Raw genomic sequence first — 19031 nt, 5'->3', positions numbered from 1 at the left:
ATTTTTGCTTAATTTAAGGTTAAGCCTGACTCAGTATAGATAATCTCAACTAGGAGGACTCTCAGGTTTCAAAATTTTTCTTGATTCAGGCCACAAGTTCTAGAACAAGAACTCTAGCAAAGTCAAAGAAATCCTTTCTTTCTTCTCTCCTCCTTCCTCTTTCAAACACAGATACTTGATAACAAATTTTACTTTTGATAACAAATGTTAGGAAAATGTTCATGTCCTGATAGCATTTAAGTTAAAACAACTGATCTTCTTTTACCTCTGTAGCTGATCTTTGGCCATGGCCATATTGTATAAGGTCATATTGTATATGGCCATAAGGTGCACGGAACAGCCCTGGGAAAGGAGTTAGGGTAGATACAACAGCCTGATACCACCCAGCCATGCTCACAGGACAAAGCTGAGCTGTTAAGGTACAACAAAACACACATAGAACTTGCTGGCAGATAGGGCTGATGTGCCTCAGGATACCATTGGCCCTCCTGTCTGTGAGGGCCCTGCTGGCTCACGGTCAACTTGTCACTCACCAAGACTCCCAGGTCCTTATAAGCAGAACTGCTCTTTAGTAGGTCAGCCCCAGCCTGTGCTGGTACTTGGGGTTATTCCTCCCTATGTGCAGGACCCTACACTTGCCCTTGCTGAAAATCCTCACAGCTCTCATGTGCACAGCCATGTCTGTGCAGGAGAGATGTCCTGTTACCTAACACACTTGCGTGCCTTGTGGTTAAAGCCCTTTCCTTGAGTGAGAACCAGACTGAAGGTTCTCAGACTGAGGAAGGCAAAGTTCTCAGGTCTTCCACTTCCTTTAATGGTCTAACTGAGTCACAGTATCAGAGACCCCTCCTTTCCTTGGCTAAAGTTGAAAGAAAGACATTGGACATTGAAAGAAAATGTCCATGGCAACTTTATCCTGCATTAGACTCGGAGAGAAGTGCTCCATGCAGACTCCCCTGCTTGGGGCCACATTCTTCATATGGACCTCCCCAACACCTGCAGTTGCTGTGCAATTGCTGCTTAAACCCCACTGAAATTCACCTGAATAGACAAATGTGTCTCGACCTCCGTCTTCAGACCTTGGGCGCCTTCCAGCCATCCAAATGTGTCTCCCTTGTGCAGTCTTCTCTTTATATTCCCAGGTCACAACTCTGTAGGGAAATGAGGATCATTCCTACTTCTTGGAGAAAGTGCAGTACAAAATATCATTGCCTGATGCCCTAATATTATTCATGTTATCCTCACTCGTGGCAAAAATCATGAGTAGCTTTCCCAGAGGCTAGTGATATTCACTGACTGTGAAGGACTATTTGTGTTTGGTGCTTGGTAAAATTTCTCAGAAAAAAACCACAAAGACCTTCAAAGAGCATCCTTTTTCTTTTAATCTAACAAAAAGCCTACTGACAAGGAGTTTGTAATATTTATTTAGGCCTTAAGAAACATCTTGAAAGATATATTGCAAAACAGTAAGCTTTTGTTCTTAGACTGGTCAGATAAAGGCCAACTGCTATTGTGAAAATGTGTATTGCTGCTGTTATCTGATTAGATCAAATCTACTTACTGAAACAAAAATAAAGCTCCAAGCTTTTGCCTGGGCTTTAAGCCATCATAATATATTCATTTGTGCTCATAAAAAGTTGTGCAGTGTAAACACAATTTTTGTCATGGGGCCCCTCTGGCCAGTTAAGATCTAAAAAAGAAACAATTTCATTCATCAGATGATTAATGAATGCGCCCTGCCCCCTCAGCCTCTCCCTCAAGTTGCCAGGATGCTTAACTCAAATATAGGTATATTTCCTCTTAAAATCAGGAAGCATCTTATAAGGCAAGTGGGCACTGTGACAGTTCCCATCATTGATGGAGAAAAGCATAAGGCAATAAGGCATTTAATGACCTGACAGAGCAGCAGGACCATAAAAGCCAACACTGGTTTTGGTGTAATGATCCTCTTCCTGTTTGTATTTATTTGTTTGTTTTGATATCCCATCAGATTATATGATGAGATGCACACACACAAAGACAGATGTGATTCCTCTAATTATAGTGTAAAGGTAACAAGAGAGCAGTCCCCAGAAGGAAAGGAAAATAAAGACAAAAAAAACAGAAAATAGAGACTAAAACATGCTCTGGGCTATTCTGTGGAGGACAGGAGTAAACTGGATAAGGCAAAGAGAGAGTGCCTCAGCCCCAGACCCCACCTCCTGGCCCCAGCAGAGCCAGCCTGCTCCTTTCCCTGCCCAGCAGCCAGCTGGGCTGGTTGTGCCAGTAAGGCCCCCAGCACTGGGCACTGATCCATGAGCCAGCCCCGCTCAGCCCAGCTCTGCTCTGTGTCTCACAGGGCATCATGAAGGCAGAAGGAGCCTCAGCTGGGCCTCAGAAGAGGACCAACATCCTGTCTTTCAGGTCCTAAGGAAATAGGGCTTCAGTGAGAACAGTGAAGATTTGGAGGTTTGGTGGCTTTTGGGTTTGGTTTTTGTTTTTTGGGTTGGTTTTTTTTTGTTTGTTTGTTTTGCAAGTTTATGCTACTGTTGTTTTCCAGCAGAGGCACTCGTTCAAAGCTGCACAAACCACCTGTGGGCAGTCAGAGTCACCACTTAGGTATTCTTACCTCACATCCTGAGCCCATGTTTTCCTTATTCTTTGAAACCTGTCATATGAGAACTGTCTGGTCTATACTAGAAGCCACCCCGGGGAAAAAAAAAAAAAGTCTCCTTCCTGTTAGTTTCCCTTCCCTCTTTGCTGTAGTTTTGGACTGTGTTTTTCATAAAGTGAATTTAGCCCAGGGACACAATGTCTTTTTTTTTTTGTGTTTGCAGGATAATTTAGAAGCAGTCAGGATTTAAGCTCTCACCTGCAAAAGATCAAAGTGATAACAGGAAAGGAATCTTAAGAATGACAGTCAAGTTTTTAAGTTACAGGAAACCAGCTTTCACAGATGAGACAGAGATTCTTCAGGAAGCCGCGAATTCTCGAGAAAGTGGAGAAGCAGCATGCAGACTAACTCCTAGGGTCACAAGCAGAGCTCTGTACAGCTCTTTTTAAAGCTCTCACCTTTTTATAAAGCTCGTCAGTGCTGTCATGCCTGTGAAACAGTTGTCAGGCATAAAACAGTGGTAATGGTTTGGTAGCCTGAAGTCAGCAAAGATGAGTAACAGTGGCCAGCCTGAGGGGGAGTGGCATAGTTACCACTCCTGCACATCTGGGACCAAATCTGGGCACATTTTTTATTAACGAATTATTAAAAAAGTATGGAAACAGATTCCTGAATATGTGGAGCCAAATGGAACAAATTATAACAGAGATGTTTGCTTTTGCAAGTATTTTTTTTTTCACATGCATTTTAAAAAAGCAATCAAAAGATAACAAGCTGCAAATGTCCAGTGACAAAAGGACCATAAATATAATACAAAGAGAGATAAAATCTGCCCAGCTTTTGAGTGAAATCAGAAACCTGCTCCAGACTTTGCAGGAATCAAGATGTTTGTGTTTATTTGAAATAGGCTTTAGATCTGAATGAATTTGAGTTTGCTCTTGGTGGTGGAGGAGAAAAATGTGAAAATTTCACTCACTAGTATGGCTGACAAAACTTTGTACTGTCGAACCTGCTATGCAATGAAGACTTACCAAGTCAAGAAGGTAGAAAAGTAGCTGGTAGCCTTCCTGAAACCATTCTTGTGGGAGGGAGCTGTTCCATTGACTTCCAGCATGGCAGTAGCATCCTAGGGCTCACCTGCACATATATGCCAGATCAATTGCTTATCTACTGACTATCCTTACACAAGATAGTCCCAACCCAAACCAGGCTGAGCTGCATGAAAGGCATTTAGAGTGGAAGCAGGAGACTGAATTACACACTCCATGCAGTGCATCTAGAAAAACATGCACCTGATTACTGAATCCATAAAGACCTGCAGTGAGACACCAAGGGAGCACCAAAACAGAAACCTGCATGCAGGTTATATTTCAAATTTTCTCCCTACCCAGCTCCTTCCAGAGAGAAAGCCAGCTATGTCTTCATTTAGCACATTAATCTGTCAAGTAAAACAGCTACAGGCAGCTCTGTTTTCTTCACAATGCAACACCAAACCCTTTTTTCACACTCATACCCACTGACTGTGGAACACTGGTTATTTTGGACAGGAGGCATTCTGAGAACCTCCTCTTCCCTTATAGCTCTTCCAACTCAGTGAATAATGTTCAAGATTCTCTAAATCAAAGACATGTCTCAGCCTAATGAGGGATTGGGAGATGCTTTGTGTGGGGCCAGGGGAGGGAAGGAAGGAGATCTGCTCTGGGCTGCTTCCATATTCTGACTATTTATGTGTTCAACCCAGAAACCATCCTTAAGAGAGCATTATGGAGGCCCTTCTTGCCCTACCCTCTGTTTCCTGTCTTTCACCACCTCACTTAGCTTCTGAAAGTTCTTGCATAATGACACAGCTTCACAAGGAAGCCGGAGGAGGCCAAAATTAGCCTGTTGTCAATTAAGAGGAAGAGATGTCTCATTCACCCTCAGGCAGAGATCTGATGGACTGAACTCTCCCATGACCTGCGTGAACGCTCCCAGCCATAAGTCACGGAATTAAAGAAATACAGCAACAGTTCACTGCTCCATTTTATGACACTGCTGTGTTTTTAGCTAGGTCTGAGCTAGAAGCCTGCCTACCTGACAACACCTATGCCATGTAGCCAGAGTGGATGCTGGCCAGTCAGCCCTGCCAGACTCAGGCACTGCTGGGTATCTGCAAAAGCAAAACACTTCGTGCTCGAGTTCTCAAGTACTGAAGTCCAGGGTGGAACTGCTGACATCCCACAAACTGGACTCTTCAAAGGCCAGGTGCAGATGTGGCCCTGTCTTATCAAGTCCCACCTCCAACGCCTTTGTGCCTCTTAGGGACTTTGTACCCCGCAGATCTATTTTTTTTCCCCCATAAAAGGAGCGTAATAATCCTTGTCCGCCTCGGGGTGGGGGGGAAGTGAATGAATGCTAACTTACATAGTGCTTTAAGTGCAACCCTGCCGCCAAAACATTTTTCTAGGGGTGGAGAACCTTGTTTCTTGGCGGCTTAAAGGGAGTGTGGAAAGAGGGGAGGTCGAGGGTGGGAAGGGAGGGTGAAGACTGACCCTTGAAGTGCCGTGGGCTGTGACGGACCCGTGTAAGGCTGTCGCTCTCTCCCGCGGCTCGCAGCCCAGCCCCGTGTCCCGGCGCCACTGCCGGCGCTCCGGGGCGGAGCGGCCCCGCACGGAAACGCGGCCGGGCAGAGCCGCCTTGTTCCCCGCGTTGTTCCCGCATACACACCGGCCGGCTGGAGCGGGAGAGCGTCCTCCACTCGCCGGGAATGGCTGGGGCGCGGTGCCGGCGGGGCAAGCACCGCCCCAGGGAGGCCGGGAACAAGACCGTGTAGCTGAGCTGCTTACTCACGCAAGGCGAGGGTAAACAGAGGGCAGAGGCGGAGAGCTGGGGTACCGCAGGGGTAAGGAGTGGAGGGAAGTGGTGATTATGTGGATACGGAACGGGAAAAAACAGTTTAAAAGGTAGAATCATCAGTGAAGAAGCACTGGAAGGTATATTCCCCAGCAGAATTGAAATCCTCCCTGGCTTTCCAGGATGGGCTGCTGGATACCGAACTCTAGGGTGCCAATAAAAGAAGGAAGATGAAGTGTTGGAGCAGATTCAGAGGAGGGTTACAAAGATTCTTAGAGGGTTGGGGTATCTCTCCTGTGAAGACAGGCTGAGAGAGTTGGAGATGTTCAGCCTGGAGAAGAGAAGGCTCCAGGGAGACCTTATAGCACCTTCCAGTACCTAAGGGGTGCCCACAAGAGAGCAAGAGAAGGACTTTGTAAAAAGGCATGTAGTGATAGGACAAGGGTGAATGGCTTTAAACTCACAGAATTTAGATTAGATTTGGATTAGATGTTGGGAAGAAATCCTTCACTGTCAGGGTGGTGAGGCACTGGAACAGGTTTCCCAAAAGAAGCTGTGGATGCCCCTTCCCTGGAAGTGTTCATGGTCAGGTTGGATGGGGCTCTGAGCAACCTGGTCTAGTGGAAGGTGTCCCTGCCCATGGCAGGGGATTGGAACTTGATGATCTTTCATGTCCCTTCCAACCCAAACCATTCTGTGATTCTACGGGAGAGGGTCAGGCCAGGGAAAACCAGACTGAGGGGTGCAGCCAGAGCACAGGAGGGAGCTTTTATGGGCTTTGCTGCATTTTAATCTATAGGAGATGATCAGACCAACTCAGTCGAAGAAACGTGAACATTTGTGTTTGCCAGCTGCTTGGTACTTGAGCTGTTTCTTCTGGTCTTTCTTTCAGGTAGAAAGAGCCAGCAGATCTTCTGTACAGCTGACTCTGATGTAATCTGACCAAGATAACTGTAAGCAGGTGACCCTCCACTCACACTGTTATCCTGTTTCTAATGGCCATTATATTCCATTTGCTACATTACCTTATACTAAGTGGAATACTTAGGCTTCTTAAAGAATTTAGGATTGAATGATAGATCTGTAACTGAACCGATTTATTTGCATGTTACTGTAATTCTTAGAGAGCAATCCAGGAATGAAAAGGGGAGGTAAAAGAGAGGACAGGGTAATTTTTATGTTAAAAAATTATAGTAATTTAGGTTTTCCTGTTACATTTAGATAAAACTTCTCGAAATTGATGCTGTTTGAAAAAGTGACCACCTCTGAGCTAACTCTTGAGCTCACTTTTTCATGGCCATATCTACAGCAGGGAGCTGGGGATTCAGTAATATTGCATGGGAGACATGGGAGCCTAAAGCACTGGATCTACAATACACATCTTGTTAACCAAAGCGTCACGCAATTGGACAGCTGGAAGTGCAGCACTGAGGGCCATGTTTTAAGATTACGAAATCAAATGAGTCTCCACTCTGTTTGGGTTGCGTAAGTCTCAACCTCTTTTGGAATTAAGTGCCCAAGGCAGCTCTTGCTCACAAGTCACACCGAGTTGTGGACCCTTCTCCTATCCAGATCGCTCCTTCTGGAGCCCTCCTCTTCGTAATAGGATGTGAACTCTGCTTCTGTCCCTGATGTTCCCTGATGTCCCACCAGAGCATAAGGATATCTAGACAGGAAATTCTTACTCTTTCCTGCTTAAGCTGCTCTGCTTTCTATGGAATCAGCTGGGCCGGAGATGACACCAAAAGTACCTATTTTCATACTAATCTGGGTTGTGTGCCTTTAGTTACTAATACTTATGTCACTCCTGTGTTAAGTACTTGTAAGTGATTGCATACCATAAAGCCTGGACCTCCAGGGACACTGCAACTACAAAAGGCATGCCAAGGGGAGCACTTCATGTCATCTCACTACATTTGATTACAATCACTTCATTTCAGAATTTTCTTTTAGTTCTTTAAACTGAATTTCATTTTATTGTAAGTCCACCCCAGTCAGTTTGTTTCAGTTTGTTCTCTGACTTCGAGATTTTATTTCCTTTTGTGAAAGGAAAGTCTTTCACGAAAGAAAATGAAATCTTGTAATTTCAATGAGGATTAATTTGGCAAGGTTCAGTCCATTTCCCTCCACGTCATGCCATCCCATGCCATGTTACTGTTTTCATTTTGTTTCAGAATTTTCTCTTTTTTTTTTTAGCATTTCATTTCATCAATTTCTTCTCCTGTCTCTTTGTTTAACTTCATTCCCTGAATTCAGGATTTAAGTAAGTATAATTTCAGAAAGTTTTGGTCATGAAATGAAAGGAAATAAAATCTTGAAATCAGGGGGAAAAGTGAAACACACTGGAAAGGAGATACGATGACATCAAATTCAGGTGAAAAAAAGAGAAAATTCGGAAATGGAGTGACTACAATGAAATGGATTGGGATGAAATGAGGTGCAGTGAAAAGGATAGAACCTTGTCAAAGTCATACTCGTTGAAATCCCAAAATCAGGAAATGAGGTGAAACAAAGAAAGAGAAGAAGAAATTGATGAAATGAAATCCTAAGAAAAAAACCCCAAAAATTCCAAAATTAAGTGAAAGCCATAGAATGGAATGGAATGGAATGGAATGGAATGGAATGGAATGGAATGGAATGGAATGGAATGGAATGACATGAAGTGCAGGAAATGGCCTGAACCTTTCCGAATTAGTACTCATTGAAATGGTGAGATGTCATTTCATTTCATGAAATGAAGAATTTCCTTTCATGAAAGGAAATCTTGAAATCAGTGAAGAAAGTGTAAAACACCGTGGAAAGGAGATATGATAAAAACAAAATGCAATTTAAAAGAAAGAAAATTGGAAATGGAGTGACTACAACCAAATAGATTGGGATGAAATGAGGTGCAGTGAAAAGGACCAAAACTTGCCAAAATTTTAATAACATAAATCCCAAAATCAGGGAACGAAGTCAAACGAAAAGACAGGAGAAGAAATTGATGAAATGAAATGCTTAAAAAAAAAAAAGAGAAAATTCTGGACCAAAGTTAAAACAATAAAATTGAAAAGCATGACATGAGGAGCAGCCTGTGGCCGAGAAGGAGTGCTGCCTCCTAAAATCACGAACGTTGCGGGATTTCTCCCAGACCAAAGCTGCCAGCAACTAGGACTCTGGCTGCCCTTAGAGACCCAGACACCCCCTCTGACCCTGAGACACTGAGGGAATTAGGTTTTTTTCCCATAGAAAAGGGCCACTATTCACATCCAGTCGCATGTGGCTGACAGTGGTGTGCTGCCAGCTAAAATTGTGAAGGTCGCAGGATTTCTCCAAGAACAAAGCTGCCATCAACAAGGACTCTGTCTCCCCTTGTACCCAAGACACCACCTCTGACCTGCTTTCAAGACACTGAGAGGCGGAGGGTTTTTTTCCCATGGAAAATGGCCCCCATTCACATCCAGGCACATGTGGCTGAGAGTGGAATGCCACCACCTAAAATCAAGAATGTCGCAGGATTTCTCCCACACCAAAGCTGCCAGCAACTAGGATGGTGGCTGCCTTTGGAGCCCCAGACACCACCTCTGACCTCACCCAAGATGCTGGGGGGATGAATTATTTTTCCCATGGAAAATGGCCACCGTTCATGTCCAGTCACGTGTGGCCGACAGTGGGGTGCTGCCTCCAAAATGGTGAACAGCACAGGATTTCTCCCAGACCACTGCTGCCAGAAACTAGGATTCTGGCTGCCTTTGGAGCCTCAGATGCCACCTCTCACTTGACCCCAAGACACTGGGAGAATGAGGTTTTTTCCCATGAAAAATGGCCACCGTTTGCATCCAGTCACATGTGGAGGGCAGTGGGGTGCCGCCTCCAAAATGGCAAACAGTGCACAAATTCTCCCATACCAAAGTGTTAGGGTTAGGGATGTGGTTTGCTGGGAGCCATTAGGGTTATTGTTTGGGTTTGGGTTAGTCTAATGTTGCTCACAGTGGGTTGCCACCTCAAAAATGGCAAACGTTGCAGGATTTCTCCCAGAGCAAAGAGTTAGGGTTAGGGTTATGGTTTAAGTTTAGGGCTAGCGTTAGGCTTAGGGTTAATTGGCCACCATTAAGGTTAGTGTTTGGGTTAGGGTTAGCATTAGGGTAAGGGTTAAGAAAATGTTAGGGTTAGGTTTAGGTTTAATGTAATGGTTTAAGGTTAGGGTAAGGTTTCGGAGGTTAGCGTTAGTTTTAGGGTTAGGGTTATACTCCTGTGGCTGGCAGTGGGTTGCTGCCTCAAAAATTGCAAATGTCACAGGATCTCTCCCAGATAAAAGCTTCCAGCTTCTAGGACTGTGCCTTTGCTTGGAGCCCCAGACACCACCTATCACCTGTTTCCAAGATAGTGGGGGAACGATGTTTCTTCCGATGGAAAATTCCCATCATTCACGTATGGTCGCATGTGGCCAACAGTGGGTGCCACCTCTAAAATGTCGAACGTCTCAGGATTTCTCCCAAACCAAATATCTAGGTTTAGGGTTAGGGGTTAGAGTTAGCATTAGGCTTAGGTTTAGGATTTATTGGCTGCCATTAGGGTTAAGGTTAGTGTTAGGGTAAGGATACGGGTTAAGCTTAGGTTTAGGTTTAGTGTTAGCGTAAGGGTAAGTGTTAGGGTAAGGGTTAGGGTTGGGTTTGCGTTTGGGTTAGAGTTAGGGTTTGGTCAGTGTTAGGGTTAGGGTTAGGATTACTTGAGTTACGGTTAGGTTGAGGTTTAGGGTTAGTGTAATGGTGAGGGTTAGGGTTAGTTTGAGCTGGATTAGGGTTAGGCTTAGGGTTAGGGTTAATCACGTGCCTTACAGTGATGTTTTTTCCTACGGAGAATGGCCACCATTTGCATCCAGTCACACATGGCTGAAAGTGGTGTGCCGTCTCCATAGTGGCAAGTGTCACAGGATTTCTCCCAGACCAAAGCTTCCAGCAACTAGGACTCTGGCTGCCCTTGGAGTGCCAGATGCCACCTCCAAACTGACATCAAGAAACTGTGGGGTACATATTTTTCCCATAGAAAAGGGCCTGCATTCCTCGCCAGGCACCTGTGGCTGGTCCATTGGCTTGCAGCCAGGAGTGGGTTGCTGCCTCTTGAAATTTCAAATTGTGCAGGATTTCTTCCAGACCAAAGCTGCCAGCAACTAAGACACTGGCTGTACTTGGAGTACCAGATGCTGCTTCTTAACTGATATCTACAAATGGTGGGTCTGAGTTTCGTTTCCCATGGAAAAGTGCCAGGTTCATGGCCGGCTCGTGGCTTGGTGTGGGGTGCTGCCTCCTGAAATTGCCAATGGCGTAGGATTTCTCATTCCGTACCAGTTTGCATTATTCCCATTTATGCTCAAGACTAACCAATTTGGGATTTTAGACTGCTGCTCAGTATGGTAGCACCCATGTCCTGCCTTGGCTTATTGAAAGGAAAGAGTTGGCATCACTGTATCTCTGGCCTGTTTCCTTCTGTAAGTTAGGAAATGTTTCCCTAAGCCTTGGTAGCAGTGATCCTGGTTATAACTTGTGTTTTAAACAGGTAATTTCCTATTTTACGTTCTAAAGATCCATGGGGTTTCTTTATGCCTTTGTAGGGGATGGAGACACAGAAGGGTGAACACCCGTCTGTCCAGAAGCCTGTGAAGAAGAGGAGCAATGGCTCGAAGAAGCCCCAGGCCACATTGCCTTCTAGTAAACTGTACTGAGCACTTTAGTTAGATGTGACAAAGCACATGACAAGCTTTACATGTCTCTTCCTCAGGAAAATCTTTCTGGTGGAGATGACCTTTGCCAGAGATTGTTTCCTTTCCCTACAAATGCTCTATGATAAAAAATGTCTACTTCTACATTAAGCTGAACACAATTTCTCTGGAGAGGTTTCCACAAAAATTGGGTGACAGACAGCCATTGGTTGCAGCTCAGAAGATCCAGTGCAGTGGCAAGGACAGTGCTGTGGAGGCTGTGAGAGGGCCATGTCTCTGCTGCTTCACCTGGGACAAGTAAATTCAACCAGGGTTTTTTTTTATCTGAGTGCAGTCTTTTTCAGATGGGTGTTTTGATGAGAAGTCCCAGTCTAGAAGCAAGATGCCATTCCCCAAAATAGCACTTCCTATGTATGTGGTTTAGCCTGCCTCAGTCATGGTTTTCTTACCCTCAAACAGTACCAAGTTTGAGTAGTAAGTAGCAAGCCAGCTCCTGAGCAACTTTGGTCAACAGGTATCTCAATATGGACGTTTTGTCTTGACATTCCTGTCCTTCATACCGTTTGCTTGATGGGCAGCATGTTTGGTTTATTTCCCCCTGTGCTGCAATCAGCATTTGAGACAGGAATTTGGTCCTTGCTGTCTCTTCCTGCCAGTGGGAGACCTACTTGTACCTGTTGTCCTCTGATAACAGAGGGGATTTATTTAGCTCTGTCATGCTCAGCGCTGGCAGGAGAGTGACCACATGGCTCAGTAGCATAGTCAGGATCTTCCCACGCCCATGGAAGAGACCGGCTGATCCAAGAGAGTTGTTCCCAGTGGGTTTGTTAAGCTGTGGATCTAGTCTCTAGGGAAGCAATCATGTGAGCGTAGTGCTGGGATGTCTGGCTTCTGTTTTTATCCCGGTTACTGATTTTCTGGATCCTTCAGATATGCCCCTATTCATAAGTCCAGATGTATCTGAGCTGCTTTTCCAGACTGACATGCCTGGTGTAGAGACACTTCTCCAAAGGGATGAGTTTCCTTATAATAAGGCACACACCTTCCGTATGATGAGGCATTTAAACTTGGAAGTAGCGTCTCTCTTTCCTCACAAAGCAGTGTGACATGTGTACCTGGGAAGCTGTCTGGAGATAAGTGAGATTCATCTCATCGTTGGTTTTCCTGAGTAAGCACTGGTGAGAATGTTGCTTGCAGATTGTCTCCTGTAATGGTTGTCATGAGGTGTCATGTTGTTTTTCAGGTCAGGATTTTCTAGCTTGAAATCACATCATTAGGAAACTTCCCCAAGATGTTCTGCTTACAATTAACTGAAGGTATGATCACCAACAGGTCCTAATTTGGTTTTATTTTCCAGAGTGAAGTCTACCTCTGATGAAGGCCTCCTACGCCACCCAAAAGCCCAGGTCACGTTACCTCTGGCTGTGAAAGAAACGGAGCCACTCCAGAAGCTTTACAATCTCCTGGAAGCCAAGGAGTTTAAGACACGGATGGAAGGAGTGGCACTCCTCCTAGACCTGTGCAAAACCAGCCCCCAGCTCATCTCCACTAACACTGTCCAAGTATGTAGGGTGTCTTCATTGTTCCTTTCCTTTAGCTCCTTTCCCAAGCCTGTAGCAGTAAAGTTAATTCAGTGTGTCTTGGCACTACATCCTGGCTGTGTGGGACAGGCTGGTCCCTCTTACCCTGAAATATTTAATTCAGGTCCACGCTTCAGGACGAAGTCCAGTTGCATTTCTCTGGCGGGTGCCTATTGATGCTGTTCATCAGATGAGGACAGAATTTTCTGCTGGTGTAACTTCTGCTGTCTCCTACTCCCAGCTGGGTTAAGTGAAGGGAATGCAGCCACTGAAAGCGTGGCAATTATTCTCTAGAAAAAAAAAAGGGTTTGGATGGGGAAGAGAAGTATCAGGCTGGGTTGGTTTAAACCAAATTTTTTTTAAAGGATATTTCTGTAAACTCCCATCTTGTCTTGCACAGGCACAACTCTGGCTACTCATTGCCATCGGCATCCCTATTCCTCTGGGTAAAGACAGTGCTCAACCTTCTTGGGGGGCCTTTTGGTCTCTTTGGAAAAGGAGGAAAATGGCTAAGGACAGATCTCTTCCTTCTCCTCCCAGTAGCTTCTTTTTCCCTTTGTCCAGAAAATGGTGCCTGATAATGTGGCTGTCAAGGGACTGAACCTGCTCTAATGAGAGCGGTACAGCACATTAAATTTCAGAAGTCTACCTGCTAGGTAGACAATTGTTCTGGATCCTGGAAGAGTTGATCAGAGCCCTGCACTTCTCCAGACACAGGTTCTGAGACAGACGGAACAAAACCTGGATCTCCTCCAGCCATAGTTTTGGCAAAATCATAACTGCCCTCAGAACTTGAGGCAACTGTGTAGAAAAATGGGCATTGTAAATATCTGGTTCCATACTTCAAAAGCAAAGATACTGTTTTGCATCAATAAATGGGATTAATTTAATGACTTACATGTGGAGAAAAACACCATAGGAATTATTCTGTCCCTACCCAAACCTCTTAAAAATATATGAAAATCTTTAAACCAGCATGAGGTCGCACAACCATTCCAGTGAGTGGCCCACAGGAAAACAGGGAAATCGTGCAAGCAAGTGCTGACCTGACAGGAAGGATCACTTTCATCTTTTACATTGCTGAGTGCTCATTTCTACATACCTTCCTCAAACAAGGACATTTTAATCCAGCTTTCATGTTGTTTGTTTTCTTCACAGATTTTTGATTATTTTGTCCTGAGAATTGGTGATACACATAAAAAACTGAAGCAGAAGGCGCTGGACATGCTGGCTGAAATCCTAGGCATCCTGAAAGATGCCTTAAACCCGGTGATCATCTGTTTGGTTGAAGGAATAACAAACAACCTAAACTCTAAGGACCCCGGGGTTTATGCCGCAGCTGTGAAAGCACTGGAAGCATCCATGGCTCACTTAGGTAAGGCTGAGCCCTGGCATGGACTCTCCTCAACTGTGTCTCTGCCTCTGCAAGTCAAGAGAACGCTGAGTGCCTTGACAGCTGTTGTTGTCTGTGGAAACCTCCAGCTGTGGAAACCTCCACCAGAAGCTGTGCAGGTGCAGTCCTTACGCACCAGTCCCCCAACAGGCTTGAATGTGCATCAGCATTTCCCAGGAGCCCTTGGCTCTGTACTGCTTGTCTGCTTTGGGAGAGAAGGAGCTGAAGAGGAAGTGCTGGACTACAGCTTTGCTAGAATTGAGAGACAAAGGGATTTTTGGAGTTTGCTCGGGCTCCATTCAACTTCCCAAATGAATAGCTTTGCTGTTGGCATGAAGGGACACTGGCTCATCAGAGCTTCTGCAGAGCAGCCTCCTGGAAGGCTCCACATTATAGGCATTAACTGCCTATTTTCCACTGTACTAGTTTGAAAACAAATCAGTGGGAGATCGCAAGTCAGAATTATAATTTAGTAGGAAAATTAAAATAAATGCAATAGTACAAGAACACTGACAGAGTCAGGATACAACCAGACACTCTCTTAGTCAGGGTGGTGGTAGCATTCTTATGAATGATGGATTTTCACCAGAACCTGGCAACCACGAGGACTTTGCTGTCAAAAGGTTACAGTTTGCACTGGGCTCCGAAGTGTTTTTCCCTAAGGCAGAGAAAATTGAAATGTGAAGTTTAAAAGCTTCATATGACTATGAAAAGAAAATGTAAAATCATTTCTGGAAAGGCAGCATTGTCAGTGATCATGCAGCCAACCAAGAGCTCAAGCTAAATCCAGAATTGCTTGTTCCAGCTATGCAGGAATTCAATATGCTGGCGAGCACTGGTCCATGGTACCAAATGATCCCATACCCGTGGGCTGAGTGGCACCCAGGCTGGAGTATAAATAGATTTGAGGAACCCTTGTCACCTGTTACTGGCCTCACAATCCACTCATCCTTCTGCAAACAAGTTGCAAACGACGCCGTTGGACTGCTGTCCTGGGTAAATAAACATACAGATGCCTTTTCCAAAGCAGTGCCTCTTTTCCCAGTGAAATACACGTCCTCTTCTTACCTATGGAATTGTGATTGAAGACACCTCTGAGCCAGATCTGTCTGAGATTGCAAAGGAGCAAAGCTTTGGGATTTGGGCACATTCTCTTTGTTTCTTTGCTCAGGCCTTTTGTGAGCACAGAATACATCGAGGTAGAAAACTTTAGACTACACAGGATCTTTTGGGTCCATTGACCCCCAAACATGTCAATAGGTGGCCCCTTTGTAATGCCAAGTAACAAGCAGCAGCACAAATGACATGAAGAAAACACAGCAAAAGAGGAAGAGGAGAGGCCCAGTGGGGAAGGGATATGGTGAGACACTGGCATGTTCAGTGAGCTGCACTCCCATAACCTCACCACATCTCCTCTAGGATAGCACATCCTGGTCTCGTATTCTCTGCTTGATTTATTTAAATTTATTTTATTTAAAATTAAAAAAAAATATTAAAAAAATACATTTAAAAATGTATCATCAAAATTTAAAAGATACAATCAAAATACATCTTTTTAAAAATACATTTAAATATCAGAACATATGTACATACATAACTATAAAGCCTAAAGCATAAGTCCTGTTCTTCAAACATTCTTTGGACAAACAGCACCTTCTCTCTGAGCTCAAGGAAAGAGCTCTTCTAGACAGGAGGCAAGGGCTTTGAGAGAAGGGGCATGGAGGGAGATACCAGGGAAAACTTCTTGGCAAGAGTGTAGCCAGCCAGGCATGCAAAGTGGAGACACAAAATGTAACAGAGACCACAGTGCAAACCTAAAGCATCTGAAGCTACAGTATTTCATTGGAGAGATTCCCTGGAAACTTCTAAAGAGCTGCACAGGGAAACATGCTTCTGCCAGCAGCCACTTGGGGCAGACCAGGGGGACACCCTGACCCACTTCCACAGAGCCAGCACAGGAACAGCGTGGCCTCTGGGCTGCCCTGGGACAGCAGGGAGCCCAGAGCCCTGTGCTTTCCAGGAATGGCTCAGCTGCACACGCACCCTCCTGCTCCTCTCCCGGCCCCACAGCTGAGCAGCCCTACAGCTACACGGGGCACTGGGAGCTGCACAGCTCATTGCAGGGGGCACTTGCAGGGCAGAACTGTTCCCTGGCAATGTGCCCAGGCTCTCTAGGCTGGCACAAGAGCCTTCCTCCCGCCAGAGAGCGGCCCAGCTCCCGCCTTACCTCTTTGTGAGGCTGAGCCATGCTCAGCCTTCACCGTGTCCTCCCTGGCAGTGACCCCGGGGGCAGCGCTGCTCAGCTGCCCCTGCCGGGGCTCCTGGGCCAAGGCCCCCTGAGCAGGCTGCGAGCGGAGACCTGCACTGCCAAGCCTGGGGGTCTGCACAGCATCCTTGCAGCCAGGCCGGGGCGGGAGGGCACCAGGGTGGGGAGGCCACACAGGGCCCTCCTTAGGCATGGTCTCCATCCACTTCTTCCTTGAGGCTGTTTTGACAGAAGAAGCTGTAGATCAGGTACAAGGGAAGAAGTGAGTTAGTTGAAGTCCCACCTTTACACTCAACCTATCTAAAGGGTGAGGCATTGAAGAGGTTTTTGAATTATTCCGAAGATTGCTTTGTTTTTTATTTTTCATGAAACTAGCATCACTATAATTCCTCTGAACAGTATGGAGCTAGCAAGCCAGGAGAGAGAGGTTCCACTACTTTGCTTATATGTTGCATGTTGCCCATCCACTACTACAGCATCTCTTTCCTTCCAAACATTTGGCAAGCCGCAGTGGTCTCTAGAATTTGACAATTACACCTAGGAAGTAACTGTTCTCAAAAGCTACTTTTCAAGGCCTTTATTTCTGTAACTCCCACTCATTTCTGGATTGAGTTTTGTTGGTTGTTAATATTTTCCTTCTTTTCACAAAAAGGAAATGCTGGGACACAAACAATGGCACCACGTGATAGAAGTAAAAGCTTTGCATTCCCCATGTCCCCAGTATTCAGGGAGCCTGTATTTGCAGGAAACAAACTGGTCATCCAAAAGTTCCACTTTTGCTCTACTTCATTGTTACAGGGGGTTACTTCCTGCATTCGTTCCTGCAGAGACACCCAAACCCAACATAAACATGACCTGCCTCAAAACATTTCTGATCTTGGCAATTCCTGACAATTCAAAATTTCCTTAATGGAAATGGCACAGGGCAGATCATTCTGAAATACTCTCCAACAGAGCTGTTAAAACTCAGAGAACTAATCATTCTTTACATGACTTCACAGATGATAAAATCATGTGGCAGCCAAGCAGTAAAAAAAAGAAGACCTTTACTTAAATCTGTTTTTTTTTTTTTTTTCTGTAGAAGTCAAGTCAATAATAGAGACAGGTAAGGTTTAATGAGATAGTTCATTTCTAGTCCAGAATTAATCCAGCAAAAATGTCACCTTACTTACTGAGCAATTCTTCTCCCCAGCTGCATTCGGCATTCCAGCTGCATATCAGCAATTAAGGAATCATTCCAAAGGGACTGTCACCAGGATTTGGGTCCCTGAGCCAAGGGACCAGTGGATCTTTTCCCTTTGTCTGCATCAGCAAAATTATTTGTTCAAATCTCATCTCTCCTATCATTCCACACCCAGAGATGGCAAAGGAACAACAACACTGTCATTGAGGCTTTGAACTTGAAAGCAGGGGCTGACACACATGCACCAGACACCGCATTTTGTCTGGCACAACTCTTCTTGTCAGGGCGCAGGCAAGGCAGGGAGGGGGGACAGGGCAGAAGCCATCTCCTCCCCCAGCCTCAGCCTGCACTACTGACACGGGCAGAGAGAGTCGGGGAAGAGATTTGCCATCGTGAACCTGCCATAGGTGGCTTTAGGCTTGTGCTGTCAGAGGATGACAAACTCTGATCCTGCATAGACTGCATCCATTTGGAAGTCTCCTTCCCCTTAACTGGAACATTCACAAGGACTTACTGTCAGAGGAGGTTTCCCTGTTTCTCCCAGTGCAAAACCAGGCAATGTCCATGAATCTCCTTCAGATCTCAAAGGGTTCAGCTCTCAAACTGCCCCAAGGGAAGGTTTTCTCCTTCAAGGGCAGGAGGAAGGAGTGGGAACATTTCTCCTTTCATGCTAAATGTCTTCTTTTTCTCTACTGATTGTTACTTTAGAAAGGGTGCAGGGAGATGAAAGGCATGTGCAGGATAGAGAGGAATGTTTTCTTTTCCTGTGGTGCATTTCCAGGGCCCCAAGGTACCACTCCAGCTCCTGCCACTCATCACTTCATACTGGAGTAATTTTCACTGCACCACCAGAGCACACTCCCAGTGACTGGACTCTGGGAAAGTCCACTGAGCCCATCAAGGAATTGAAATGAATTTGAAGAAATTTAAAACAGGATGGTTTTCAACCAAACTTTCACAATGCCACCCCTGGGTCAGGATTCCAATGGTCATTTTAGGACAGGCACGCTCTGTACCTACTTGCCTTTTCAGAGTTGTTCTCTTTGCATCTGCTGCTGGATTTTGGCCTTGAGAAAATGGAGGACAAAAGAACACACAAGGTAGAAAGAAAAGGGAGGGAATGGGTGTAGCATCAAAGGAGGCAAACCTTCTCAGCATGGTCCCTCTGATGAATGAGGAAATGCAACACATAAACCCAACACGATGCAAAGTTGATTAATTGTCCTTAAGCTTTCAGTTGCTGGAGTCCCACAGAGCTTGCCAAGCTCTGGCTGAAACACAGCAGTCATTCTTCAACTTGCATCATAACTCCCTGATTCTGCTGTCTCTCCTTTTGGAGCCAAGTGGCTCCTACAGCCTCTGTGAAGCAGCAAGAGCTGCTGAGCTGAGACACAAGTCTGTATGGAGGGCAGCTACTTTTGTTCTGCTGCCAAAGCTTGACTTTGCCTGCTCATGCCTTACACTGGTGACAGTCTGGGGCTACATG

The 19031-nt window shown here is 45.3% G+C and overlaps 1 long non-coding RNA gene across 1 annotated transcript; it reads right to left on the bottom strand.

The window, feature by feature from the left end:
• Positions 1-1046: 1046 nt before the first annotated feature.
• LOC138107175 (uncharacterized) lies at positions 1047-5263 on the bottom strand. Its single transcript, XR_011149284.1, has 3 exons — positions 5125-5263; positions 3625-3730; positions 1047-1151 (listed from the first exon to the last, which is right to left on the bottom strand). It is a non-coding gene; the product is annotated as an uncharacterized lncRNA (long non-coding RNA).
• Positions 5264-19031: the final 13768 nt, after the last annotated feature.

The sequence above is a fragment of the Aphelocoma coerulescens genome, chromosome 3 (genome assembly GCF_041296385.1).
Source record: "Aphelocoma coerulescens isolate FSJ_1873_10779 chromosome 3, UR_Acoe_1.0, whole genome shotgun sequence".
Taxonomy (NCBI): Eukaryota; Metazoa; Chordata; class Aves; order Passeriformes; family Corvidae; genus Aphelocoma; species Aphelocoma coerulescens.
Note: the sequence above shows the minus strand (reverse complement) of the source record. Positions and strands in the feature narration are given on the sequence as shown.